This window comes from Suncus etruscus, chromosome 4 (genome assembly GCF_024139225.1).
Source record: "Suncus etruscus isolate mSunEtr1 chromosome 4, mSunEtr1.pri.cur, whole genome shotgun sequence".
NCBI classification, from domain to species: domain Eukaryota; kingdom Metazoa; phylum Chordata; class Mammalia; order Eulipotyphla; family Soricidae; genus Suncus; species Suncus etruscus.
Window position 1 is genome coordinate 80,035,067 of NC_064851.1, and position 14,681 is coordinate 80,049,747.

The following is a 14,681-nucleotide window of genomic DNA, read 5'->3' on the forward strand; positions in this document are numbered from 1 at the left end:
ACTGGTAGGTAATTTGCCTTGCATGTGTCCAGCCCTGACAGACCCCGGTTCGATTCCCGACATCCTATATGGTCCCCCAAATCTGCCAGGAGATATTTCTGAGCGCAGAGCCAGAAGTAACCTGTGTGCCAGCAGGAGTGACCCAAAAACAACAACAAAAATGCAGATATCATCTTAAATCATCTATCCTGTGTTCTATACTCCTACTAGTACAAACATGCATTTAATTAAGCCTTAGAGGTAATAAACAGAAAGCAGATATACTTCCATCTCCTTTTAAATAATAAGAGAATGGAAAAAGGAAATAGCTTTTAAGAGTTCTAAAAAGTCCACTTATGGGGATCTGAGAAATAAAACAAGAGGTAAAGTACTTGTCTTGCATGTAGCCAACAAGGTGTAATCCCTGGCACTGCTTATGTCCCCGAGCACAGCTGGGTATGAACCAAACAGCATCAACAACAAAAGGTCCACTTATATGTAATGTCTTTTAAAAATAAAACCAGGACTGAAGAGATAGTACAGATTTAGGAACCATGCTTTGGGGCCAGAGAGATAGTACAGTGAGTAGGGCACTTGCCCTGCATGAAGCCAGTTATTAACCTGGTTTGATCCTTGGCTCCCCATATATATCCCCCACTGGGTATGTGCACCCCCCCAAAAAAAAAGAATTTTGCCTTATACTTAGTTGACTATGGTTGGATCCCCAGCATCATATATGCTCCTCCTCCATCCACTCCTAGTACCATATGTGATCCCTGAGCACAGAACCATGAATGACCAGATGTCCCGGCTTGGGGGGACAATGACTAACGGCCTTGGGCTTTTGGGACACTGGGGCTCCGTGCACCGAGCCGACCGGATGCTACCGGGATTCCAGGGCTCCCAGGGCTGAAATGTGGTGGTAATGAGTAAGCCCTGAGCACTGATGGCTATGACCCTAAAACCAGACAAATATCTTAACAATAACAAAATAACATCTTAACAAAACAACACCGAAAATACTCTTCAAACCAACAATTAAATACTCTGAAACTAGGGGCCGGAGGGAATGCACAGTGATAGGGTGTCTGCCTTACACCGAATGGACCCTGGTTCAATTCCCAGTATCCCATATGGTCCCTGAGCCTGCCAGGAGTGACTTCTGAGTGCAGAGCCAGGAGTAATCCCCTGAGCGCTGCTGGGTGTGACCCCCCCAAAAAACAAACAAACAAATCTTTGAAACACTCTATTGTGAGAATTTGTTCCCTGAAAGTGATATTTGGGGGGTTGGGTGAGCAAAGTGCAGAGAATGAAGAATACAGAGCAGGGCCAAGAGTTAGTCCTACTCTGCACTCAAAGACAACTCATGATGAGGTTTGAGGGTCCATCTGCAGTGTCTGGGATCCCGAGTGACCTAAGTACAAGGCAATGCCTTCTCAACTGTGCTATATTAGTGCTTCTGCTCTTTGTAAGTAACACTCAGGGGTCCTCAAACTTTTTAAACAGGGGGCCAGTTCACTGTCCTTCAGACTGTTGGAGGGCCAGATTATAGTAAAAACAAAAATTATGAACAAATTTCTATGCACACTGCATATATCTTATTTAGAAGTGAAGAAACAAAATGGAAATAAATAGAATATGTGGCCCGAGGGCCGTAGTTTGAAGACCCCTGCGTCTAGAGAATATCATACCCCTTAAGAAAAGCACAGACTTTAATCTCTGTCCTCTTATTATCTACATCAACTTGTGTGTTAAATTTGAAGAAACTGAATGTTGTCACATTAGTTCCTGTTCAACAGATAATATATTGAAAGCTGATACAAATTATTTGCAACTGCCTAATAAATTATTTCTATATTAAATATGAGTTGGTCTGGCAATTTGGTTTGACAGGGTTGTGTGTGAAAGAGGTGCAAATGTGACTTTCAATTCTAGAAAAACTAGATTCTTCCAAATCAAGTGAACTCACTGCTGCTTAGAACTATTTACAGAGAAGTTTTGGTAGCTTCTAGGAGAGTCAATCAACCTAATGCCAAGCATGTAACTGAGGTACTCTAGACTATCCAGGCCAATTTGGTCAACAGAGCACAATAGATATGTGACTGATCTTGACAAAATCAGGTGACTAGGACGCCAATACTAGATATTTGGACATTACTGTCTCTATTACCTCAACTATAATAAACATTAAAAAAATTAACCTCAATGAAGAATATTTTAAAATGGGTTGGAGAGATCAGATACTTTGCTGGTCCCTCATTGGGTGCATATATATTTTTAAATATCTTTAAGTACCATGATCACAAACATGTTTGTAGTTGGGTTTCAGTAATTAAAAAAATGGGATGCGTATATTTCTAAGTGTCACACCATTAACGTAAGAGGAATTTCTATATTTCTAGAGGAGTCTCATCAGAAGACCCACCGAGGTGTCCTTCCATTAGTGTGGATGGCTCATCAGAAACTCCCAGGAAATATATCATCAGCAGGCCCACTGAGGTGTCTTCCCTTTAGTGTTGATGGCTGATCAGAATTTCTGAGAAATATCTCATTAAGAAAGCCCACCGACACGTTTTTATCCCTCAGTGCAGATGACCGATGAGAATGTTAATGGTACTGACATTCTGCTTGCTTTGTAACATTTAATTGGTCTAAAGATAAATCTCCCTTCTGTTGTATAAAGTGTGTATATTATGAACTTTTTTCTTCCTAACATAAGGATTTTTACAAGCAAATAAAATCTGATTAAACTAAAATTAAATACTGTATTTTCTGGCGTACAAGATGACTTTTTTTTAACCTATGAAAACTTCTTAGAAGTTGGTGGTCGTCTTATACGCCGGTATACAGCATGCAGAAACTTACTCCAGCTTCAGGGACAAGTGGCCAGTCCCCTCTTACCGTGGCATCCCATATAGCTGCCAGGTGTCATCACTCCATCCTCTGCTTGTCCTGATTAATCTTCAGAGCACACAGAGGAGTGAAGTTACGGAGTGCTGCATCCCAACCAGCCACTGAGTGTCATTCATTGCTGGTATGTGGCTTTCCAGTTGTTCAGTCCACTGGTCAGCTTTTATGGGACACAGAGGAGGCACTCTGTCTCTCTCTAGCTGTCCTGTTAATCACTGCACCCAGCCAGCTGCTCTTGGAGGAGCCCCCTCTCCCTGTTCTCAATGTACAACACAATTAAAAAACCAGTCACTCACTACAAATGATAAATGTAAAGTGATTGCTGGCACTCCAAAGTCTAGCTTTATTAAACATACTGTTAACCTTTAAGGGTTCTACTCTTTTTCTTACTTTTTTTTTTTTTTGGTTTTTTGGGCCACACCCGTTTGATGCTCAGGGGTTACTCCTGGCTAAGCTCAGAAATTGCCCCCTGGCTTGGGGGGACCATATGGGACGCCGGGGGATCGAACACGGTCCTTCCTTGGCTAGCGCTTGCAAGGCAGACACCTTACCTCTAGCGCCACCTCGCCGGCCCCTTCTCTTACATTTTTTAATTTCCATTTGGTGTGCATTAAAAGAGAAGTAGTCTTACACAGCAAATATAGCCCAACCCTATATTTTAACAGGAGAAGTGGTCATCATGTATGCCGGAAAATACAGTAAATAAATAAATAAATAAATAAATAAATAAAATTTGATTAAATTTCTTTTCACTTGGAAACTCGGTGCTAAAAAAGACACTTAGAAACAACTTTTTCCCTCTCTCTTTAAAATACCCTTGCAGTTCCTGCATTTTGGGACAACTCTAAAAGGACCTGAGTACTTGTTAACTAACTTTTACCTAAGAATCTACATTGAAAAGGTTTGACCAAGATATAGCTTTGGGCTGTTGATATTTTACCAGGAAAATAATTGCATCTTTTTTTAACATAGGCTGTCTCCTTCAATTTTCCCCTTAAACCACAAAACTTCTCCCTTTAAAAATAAGAAATATGATAGAAAAACTCAGCTCCTTGCTAATCCTGTAACTTACACCTGAGGCTAGCCTGACAGGAACTGTTTTGAGATGTTAAAATTAACCTTTTTAACTCAGAACTCTTACTTAATATAGATCTAATCATCAGGTCTGCTACCATCTAGTCAGGTGATTTGTTTTGTAAATCCAACAATGTATACTGATAATGTTTCTGTTTAGTGAATCCACTTTCCCAGAAGTTCTCTAATGCACTGGACCAAAAGCTAGCCATGGGATTTAGGTGAAATTTCTTCCTTTTAATGATAATGATTTGAGACAAGAGGTGATCATAGTTGGAGTACATTTCAATTAAAATAGTAAAACCGAGGTGCCGAGAGATAGCATGGAGGTAAGGCTTTTGCCTTTCATGCAGGTCACTGGTTCAAATCTTGGTATCCCATATGGCTTCCCCCCACCCCCCACCCGCCAGAAGTAATTTCTGAGGGTGGAGCCAGGAGGAACCCCTGAGCACAGCCGGTGTGACCCCAAAACAAAAACAAAACAAAACAAAAAGTAAAGCCCAGAAATGTATCACTTACCTTTCATAATTAAAGGTAGAAAAATTTATTAAGGCTTACAAGAGCTGATTAGCTCAATTTATCATCAGTATTGGGGCAGATCAATTACACAGTGGTAGGGTATTTGTTTTGCATGCGGCCAACCTGGGACGGACCCGGGTTCGATCCGTAGCATCCCCTATGGTCCCCTGAGCTAGTCATGTCCATGTCCATTCTTGTTCTGTTCAAGTGGCTAGTAATATTTTTAAAATAAAGTTTCATATATATGTGTGTGTGTGTGTGCGTGCGTGCGTGTGTGTGTGTGTGTATATATATATATATATATATATATATATATATATATATATATATAGTATCTTTCTTCTAGCCCTACAACCAAGTGTACACAGAGCTTATTCCTGGTTCTCTGTTCAGAGGTCTCACCTTGCAAGGTTCAGGGGAACATATACATGCAGTGTTGAGGATCAAAATTAGGTTTGGCTGCATGTAGGGCAAGCACCATATTCACTGTACAATCTCTCAAGGCCCATAAATGCTATTCACTATCATACCTAAGAATACCAACTTACTTTTCCATCCTCACGTGAGGTCTTTACTCTTGTTACAAATATATACCTTACCCTCTTTGCTGTTACATCAAGCACTTTAACACTGTAGGGCCTTTGTAGGCAGTTTTCTTTTAGCATCACTGGCTCCCCTTTCATTTCTCATGCTCAGAAAGACCTTTTCTAATTCTTTTTATAGATATTCTTGTTATTCTATTATACCATTCTATTTGTTTTGTACATAGCATGTTTTCAATTTATAAATATTTATGTTAACATCCTTATTAGTAGGGCTATGGAAATGTAATTTTATAATATAGCCTGTTTATTGATTTCTAAATATTTAGATACTCTTACTACTTAGTAAATTATGCAATTAATATTTTCAAAATCATTTTACTCTACAGTGCAATACTGTACCATTTACAACAGCAGTAGATGGTGAAAGAGGATAGAAACATTAAATTGGACACGGAATGAAAATGAAAAGACCTCAGGGTCAAAACTCAATAGGAAAATGAAATTACTGGAAAATAAGCACCTGTTTCCATCATTTGAGGTTACGGACATACAACAAATATAATATCCACTTTCTATATCTAGGATTAGCAGTTTGCTACTTGGAACACAGAATAATCATATCACTGTGATTTTTCACAAAAGGCTTTTCTTACCTTTTCTAGTTTTCTACAAGAATACTTTCAGGTAAGACACCAACTTAGAAATAAAATTTATACACTAATTTCCAAACATAGTATAGTATAATTCCAAATACAAAACTAGTATTTCTGGCATAAAAGCAATAATTGCGTTGGAAAGATTTGCTTATAATGACTGTTTACAGGTAAGTGAAAAGAGGGAATTTCTAAGGTCAGTTACTTTAAAGTGGTACAGCATTTGTCAAGCATAAAAATTATAATGAATTAAATTTAGTTAGCCCATTAATTTAAAGAAATTAGCCACACTAGAAACATTAAATGAGGTATTTCCCCAAATATATAGGGAAATAACATGCAAGCCTTTTAAGAGTGTGATCTAACACTTATTGTCATAGGTTACATAATCAATATGCTTGAAGAAAATTGGAACATATTTGCATGATTGAAAATAAAAATTTTCCTAAATTCCAGAAAACCAGAGGTTACCACAATGTTACACATACTGCAAAAATCTGGTTTGTTGTAATTGTGACTACTACCCATTACCTGCCATTCTCTCCTTAAAGAATGATTCCATCTCAATTTATTCATCTCTTTGCCCATGAGTTTTATCATAAAATTTTTGTGGGGATTTAAAAATGCATATGAAGAATATAGTACAAAAGAGGCCAAGGATTCTTTATATGCATGAGGTCCTGAATTTGATCACTCTTGCTGCAAAAAAAAAAAACCAAAAAAGATTTAAAAGAAAAACAAACTCATGTATATAAATCACTATTCAAATGCTAGTTATTGTTATAACTAAGACAAAAATACTTCTTAGATGCAATTTTCAGATGATTCGTCTTTCCCTTATGTAACTTGTATGCTACTTGGATGCATGCCTTCCTTCTCCGTGTGTGTGTGTGTGTGTGTGTGTGTGTGTGTGTGTGTTATAATTTTCTTTATTATCCCTTTTCTAAATCAAAGTATTTGAAATTATTTATACTCCAAAACATACATTTATGCATCTCAGAAATAATGTACCACAAAAATGGATTTCTTGAGGCTGGTAGATAGCACAGCGGTAGGGCATTTACCTTGTACATATCCAACCCAGGACGGACCCAGGTTCAATCCTGACATCCCATATGGTCCCTAAGCTTGCCAGGAGCAAGAACCTGAAGTAACCTGAGTGCCTCTAGGTATAGCCCATCCCACCCCCCAGGTGGATTTCTTACTTTATTACCAATTTATAATTAGGCTATATATGAAATTTCTTTTATCTTATTGGAGCACACAGGAAAATGAGATTTTTTTGTTGTGGATAGGAGATGGAAGAAATTAAGCAGAAAAACTCAAGGCAAAATTTTTTTCTGTCATCTTAAATGTGAATGAAGTTCTACATCTATCTACAGTCTGCCAATGAAGTTCTACATCTATCTACAGTCTGCCACACATTAACTGGCTATGTACCTATCAAGTCAAAAAGGGCAGGAGGGAGGATTGAAAGAAGGGAAGACAAAGAGTATAAAATCATTTAAAACTGAAAAACTGCCAAAGTATCTCAAGAGAAAATGTAACAAAAAGTAAAAGCAATGGAGTTTTATTGCAGTGAAATTATTTTAAATTAATTATGATATATTAAGCTCTCATATCCTCCAACCTGGTAGAAAAGTTCTTCCCAATGAAAAATCATTATTTGAATGGCAAATTTTTTACATATCAGTAAAATCTGTTAAAACTATTTATACAGTACTTTTCTGGCAAAAGTCCTTATACATCTTTCAGTAGTCAAGACAAAGTAAAATTATGGATGCATAAAATCCAAAATTATAAATTGCTGAAAATATAAAAAAATAAAAAAAATCATTTGCATTGACTCCATTACATCTTCAATTATAAGAATTTGCTAACTACAATAAATTCAAGAAAATCCTGATATAACCTTGATACTTAAAAATTCTTTTCAAATATCCCAGTTATAAAAAAAGAATTTTCTACAAAAAGTATGTACATTTATCATACTATTTGTTCTTCAAGTACAATATTTTAAATAGCTCCAAAATAAAACTCAGTAACTAAAAAGAACCACAATAACTTAAATAGCAAAGCTTACAAAATAAATAATTTTAGAAGGTTCTACTTTAATTGATATCTCCTTTTGCATGTCCTTCCCCACAACAGCTTACAGAGAAAAAGATGTTTTAATTCTAGGTAAAAAAATCTGTAACTTTAAAAATATAGTTTTCTGTTCTAAACATCAGAACATGATTCTGCATTTAGAAAACTTTAAGAGAAATTTATATTGCTAAAACAGAGACCCACATACAAGTTATAAATAACAGTTTTAAACAGTTTTAAACTTTTAAGTAGAACTCTATATTATTTTGTACAGCTTTCAAATTACATGTTGAAAAGGCCCTGGACAAAAAGAAACAATCGTTACCTTATTTCTTTCTGAATTCAGTGCACATTTCCAGAGTGCTAGAGCCAAATTTACAACTACACATCTTCTGGCTGTATAGGTGTTCACTGCTACCTCTCAAGAACAATCCTATACTATATTATTAAAAGGAAAAAATAAAAAGATTTCTTGCAATGAAAAAACGATTAATACTAAAATTCCCAAAGTTAAAAGTTACGGGGCCGGGAAGGTGGCGCTAGAGGTAAGGTGTCTGCCTTGCAAGCAGTAGCATAGGACAGACAGCAGTTGGATCCCCCGGCGTCCCATATGGTCCCCCCAAGCCAGGGGCAATTTCTGAGCGCATAGCCAGGAATAACCCCTGAGCGTCAAATGGGTGTGGCCCAAAAACCAAAAAAAAAAAAAAAAGTTATCAGAAAGTTATGGGTAATAACTATGTATTTTTGTAAGAATACGTATGTCAGTTTATTCCTAAGATGACATTTCTTCTTCATTTATGCTTTTGCTATGACTAGAACAAGGAAATATTGATGTGAATCAGATACCTTACAAAATAAAGCATTTTCAGAGTTTCCATAATTAAAATTTTTTTGTTTTGGGGCCACACCCAGAGGCACTCAGGGGTTCTCCTGGCTCTGTATTCAGAAATCACTCCTGGTAGGCTCAGAGGACCATAAGGTGATCGAACTTGGGTTGGCTGTGTGCAAGGCAAATGCTGTACCCACTGTGCTATTGATCTGGCCCCCATAATTCAGTTTTTAAAAGTAAGTAAAGCCTTAAACAAAAGTGGCCATGTAGAAGAATTATCTATTGGTGCCATAGATTATCAACTTTTTAATAATCAATTTATCTATGAAGACATGTAAACTAATTAGGTCATGGTATAAATAATCAGCTATAAAAGAAACCTGAAAAGTAATTAAAGAAATCATGATTGTAATCATGATTAGATTAGATTATGAAATGAACTATATTTTTTACCACAGTATTTAAGAGATGCTTGAAATGTTGAGGAATAATGAGTATTTTACAACTTCCAAATGGGGAAAAAGCACATATACACACGTTTAAGTATATCCTTATTTCATAAAGTTATAAAGCAAATATGGCAAAATGTTGCATTATCACTCTGCAGTCTTTCAATTTTTGTTTTTTAAAATGTTTATAATAGGGGCTGGAGAGGTAAGGTGTTTGTCTTGCATGCAGAGGGTCAGTGGTTCAAATCCCGGCATCCCATATGGTCCCCCGAGCCTGCCAGGAGCGATTTCTGAGCACAGAGCAAGGAATAACCCCTGAGCGCTGCCGGGTGTGACCCAAAACAGAACAAAACAAAAGTTTATAATAAGGTTGCGGAGAAAATGTCCTATCTGATGATATATACTTTGCGGTGGGGGGTTTGGGTCACACCCAGCAATGCTCAGGGGTTACTCTTGGCTCTGCGCTCAGAACTTGCTCCTTGAAGGCTCAGGGGACCATATGGGATGCTGGAAATCAAACCCAGGTCCATCCCAGGTCAGCCACATGCAAGGCAAACGCCCTACTGCTGTGCTATCACTCCAGCCCCAATTTATAAGAGATGTTCTCAGTGACTGAATTTTAAAGATACATAGCCTAATGACCAGAATATTTTTCTACATTCAATACTGAGACATGATAAACATGGAGTTTGTGAGATTGGCAAACACAACATAATTTATTTATATGCGGCTCAGCTCTTATAACAAAAAAAAAAAGCAACTTATGTATCAGCTCTTATAACAAAAAAAGCAACGTATGTACAGAATATAGGACAAATGGTAAGATTAAACTTAGTGCCTAAAGTATATGAATGTTTTTTTAACTTACTAAGCTAGAAATATTTAATTGTGTCTAATATCTGCAGTATGACTTATACCATACTAAGGAGTATGAAGGTGGGGAATGAGTCACCCAAATGTTACCATTACTGGAAAATACTTGCTATTTAAGAAGTTGCCCAGAAAATAAAATCACTTATGAAGGTCTCTGGGGATTCTAGGCAAATATTTATTGAAAAGTTTTATAAAGAAAATATATAATACATCAACATATATGAAGGTCTTTATGGTACATAATATTTCACAAAGCCTTTTGTACACTAAATATATAAAAGTCAAGAATCAAGTGAGCCTGAGACCTATGATTCATTTTGTATATTATGCTATATACCTACTAAACAGTAAACAAAAATATTCTATTTTTGCACATTAGATCTTTAACTATTGATCATGTTCCAATTCCTGTGAATGCAAACTGTATTCACGAAGGCCAATCCTGTTATAATTGTGTAATTTGATTATATATGGAAGCCTTTTTGCTATGATTTATTATGTATGTTCATTGCTATAAAAAAATAAGCACATTTTAGATTTACTGTGCAAGAATTTTAATCAGATTCACACATCTCAAAAATTGCTATTGTGTAACTTCCACATCTTGAAGTTAAATCAACAGTGATGTCACAGATGAGATAAGAGAAGCTTCAGACAGTCTCCCTGGAGTCTCAGCATCTGAATAATTCCTTTGGCAAATCCCTTTAGCAAGATCAATAGTTGCTGACAGATCCAGATCTCTGGGAAATAGCAGTCCCTGATTTGGCGTCAGTAATTTCATCATCAATGCTCTGGAAATCCACTAAGTATGTTCTGCTATTCACCTGGTATAACTTTAGACTCATCTTGGAATAGGTACTCGTCTTCCTTTGAACCCCCAAGTAATACGGGTTAACAACCTTTCATTCATAAATCTAGTTGTTTAATTGCTCTACAAACTCCTGCCATGATTATCATTTGGCCGACTCTTGACTTCTAATTCCCAAATGCCATTTTGTTTCCTTACTCCTCGGTGTTTGGATTTCTGTGGATTTAATTCATTGAGAATACAGAGATCCTATGGTGTTTCAGCAATCAAAAACATACTCTCTAAATGTAGGGTAGAGTCAAGTGGTGATCATCAAGAAAAGAATCAGGTGGGCTTGTCACCAAGTAAAAATCTTTGGCCTTGTTATTCTCCTGTAGTCTATGAAGAACTTGTAAGCAAGGGCCAAAGGGTCCTGGATGATTTCTGTTGTACAGGCAACTAAGTACCTCCTCTTCTGAGCATTCAAATTTTTCATGAACTTCTGTTAAGGCTCATCATCAATTATGGTCGAACTGTATGATGGAGCCTCAGGAAAAAGTTATTTTGGAAGATCCTGTTTAAAACATTCAGGTTTCCTGTTATCTTTGATTATGGCCCTCTTACTAGGATCCACCTGCAGCATATGTTTCAAAAGGCTAATCACAGAAGGATTTAAACACTGTGGGGTATAAAAGATCCATCTTTTTTATTTTGAAAATTATTTTTATTGGATATAGAATTGACACTTTTTATTTCTGATTGACAGTTTTGTTTTCCCAAATACTTTCCCCACATAAAGGTAGACCTCCACTATCTCCTGTCTGCATTGTTCTTGTAGAGAAGAGGGAAATACCACATAAGGTTGTTCAATGTATATCACTTGACTTTTATTTTCTGACTTCTCTTATAACATTTTTTTCTTATGTAGCTATTTGTAGTCATCTAATAATTCATCTTGGTAAAATTTTCTTGCTCTTACTGGTCCTTGAAATTGAGGTTTTTCTCTAATTTGTGCCATTTTATTCTATTTTTAAATCCAAATGGATTAAAGACCATGGTATCAGACCTGAAACCATAAGGTATATAGAACAACATGTAGGTAACACTGCATGACATTGAGACTAAAGGCATCTTTAAGAAGGAAACACCACTCTTAAAACAAGTGGAAGCAGAGATAAACAGATGGGACTATATTAAGCTGAGAAGCTTCTGCACTTCAAAGGAAATAGTGCCCAGGATACAAGAGCCACCCATGGAGTGGGAGAAACTATTCACCCAATACCCATCAAATAAGGGGCTAATATCTAAAATATACAAGGCACTGACAGAACTTTACAAGAAAAAAACATCTAATCCCATCAAAAAATGGGGAAAAGAAATGAACAGACACTGCCAAAGAAGAAATGCAAATGGCCAAAAGGCACATGAAAAAATGCTCCACATCACTAATCATCAGAGATACAAATCAAAAATATAAGGTACCATCTCATGCCACATATCTTCTTAAAAAGAGCTGGCACATGACCATCATCAAATGGAAGAGTTCCACATAATAAAGCATAAAGAATGACCCCACTGCTTCATATATCTATCTCTGGACCTACATACAATCTTCCTGAAATTATTTCTGGTGCAGCATAGTTGACTGAGCCACAACTGGTTCTTAAAAATTCACCATCTGGAGTGGAACTTATGACGAAGTCATTGTGATTTTAGAAGTTCTGTTTCTTCAGTGTCATTTTAATCTGTCTTCTGTGGTTGGTGGTCTTGGCCCTTGAGCTGAACCTCTCAAGGAGCCTGGGATATCATCTTTCTTTATGTTTCCAGAAGACCCATTCAATTGCAATTCCCTCAGTCAGGTCTCTGGAATTAGAGGTCATGGTTGTTGTGCAGGTCGTAGAGCAAACCCTAGACTAGGGCTTTCTTGTTGGTCCCAGAATACATACTGCCCGGTCATGGTTCTATCATCCAGTCATCTGTAGATCACATTCTTGGCTTTTGCACAGCCCACAGTGTGACAAGTCTTCTGATTTTGTTTTATCGTTAGTAAGTTCCACTCCTTGACCTGTGCAGAGACTGAGATCTCTAGATATAGAGGTCTGATTTTATCATCCAGATCGGAGCAGAAGTTTTCCATATACCACAAAAGCACCAGGGGAGAGTAAATGAACTTGAAAGGATATATTCCAAGGGTGGAGAAACCCTGTATCTCTTAGGCCAAGGGGATTCCCGTTTCAAATGACCCCAATATTTACTGTGCCTATGCAGGAGGGGAAAAAAAAAAGAGACAAAAAGCACAAATAATCCTTTTTTTTTCTTTTATCTAGTTTTTGTCGATTTCTTTGTTTTGGGGTGGATATTGAAGTAGTCGTCCATCTTTTTATTTATATATTTACTTTTTCTTTCTTTTTTACTCTTCTTCCTTTTTGCACTCTGTCATGTTTTCTATCTCATGACCATGGCAATTATGTGGTGCATATCTTTATTGCTGCAGTGCTCACTAGATATCTTATTTGATACTTCTTTTTGAACTGTTGTGGTGTTTCACCTTCTTTTTTACCCTTCGTCTCTCAAACCAAGGAGGAGAGCCTCTAGGACTCTGCCCATAGTCGGCGTAGTTGGTTTTTACCCCATTTTAATACTTTTCTCTTCCTCAAGCAAAACCACATAACTTGAACAATCTAGTCCCGCCTCCGAATTAGAGGGGGAAGTAATGGAGGTACCAAAACCAAACAGTTATAAGATCACTAAGTAATAAACTAGACACAGAGGGGACCACTCATTCTAGCAGCCCCTGGGGTGAGAGTGGAGGATATGGGAGGCAGGATGGGAGCGGAGGTGGAGGGAGGACAATTCAGTGGTGGGAATTCCCCTGATTCAATGTTAATATGTACCTGGAATATTACTGTGAACTATATGTAAGCCACTATGATTAAAATAAAAATTATATTAAAAAATAAATTTAAAGATGCTGCATGAAAAAAAATTCACCATCTGACATCATGTTTGCAACGAAGAGGACATTTTCAGGTTTCAAATCTCTATAGACCACCGTATGCCTGTGACAATAAATCCACACCAGAAAGGATTTGTTGGAACAGACATGACTTTCTTTCTCATCCAGACTTCTACTTTTACAGATATAATCAAATAGCTCTCCTCCTGAGACATATTCCATCACCATGAAAATATCAAACAGTATGCTGATGACTTGTACAATTTAATTATATGAGGATGTCTGAAAAGCTTGAGGTTCTGAATTTCTCTACAGATTTTTCCTACCACATCAAGGTTGTGAATCTTCTCAGCAGGGCCAGAGAGATAGCACAGTGGTGTTTGCCTTGCAAGCAGCTGATCCAGGACCTAAGGTGATTGGTTCGAATCCCGGCATCCCATATGGTCCCCCATGCCTGCCAGGAGCTATTTCTGAGCAGATAGCCAGGAGTAGCCCCTGAGCACCGTCGTCAGGTGTGGTCCAAAAACAAACAAACAAACAAACAAAAAAAGGAATCTTTACAGCAACTTTGTGCCCAGTCAACTCATGTTTTGTCAACCTTCACTTTAACGAACGTGCTGACCATCAGCATGTCCCCCAAAACATAGTGGCCAATCTTCACCAGCCCATCATGTTTCTGCTTCTCACGGCCATCTTTCTCCAGCATATATATGTATGTGTTTTCTCAGAAGGTGCTCTGGCTTACTCCTGGCTGAGCTTAAGGATCATTACTGGTGAGGCATTGAGAACAAAGAGGAACCAAATGCAAGGCAAGCACCTTACTCACTGTACTATCTCTCAAGCCCCATTGTCTTACTATGATGAGATGACTTGAGCAGCTTTATACATCCTATAATTTATACAAAAACTTAAGGCAATGCAATATACTTTGTTACACCAACTACTCTGAAGCCATTAAATCATTTGTCCGTCAGACTGGTGGAGGGCTGGACTATAGTAAAAACAAAAATTATTAACAA

At 37.4% G+C, this 14,681-nt stretch overlaps 1 protein-coding gene and 1 pseudogene across 3 annotated transcripts in view; both read right to left on the reverse strand.

Annotated features, from left to right (window-relative positions):
• The window catches only part of WASF1 (WASP family member 1), a 75,346-nt gene that overhangs the window by 43,929 nt on the left and 16,736 nt on the right, over positions 1-14,681 (reverse strand). The gene's annotated exons all lie outside the window — the stretch shown is intronic.
• Positions 10,458-14,358, reverse strand: LOC126005895 (5'-AMP-activated protein kinase catalytic subunit alpha-1-like; annotated as a pseudogene).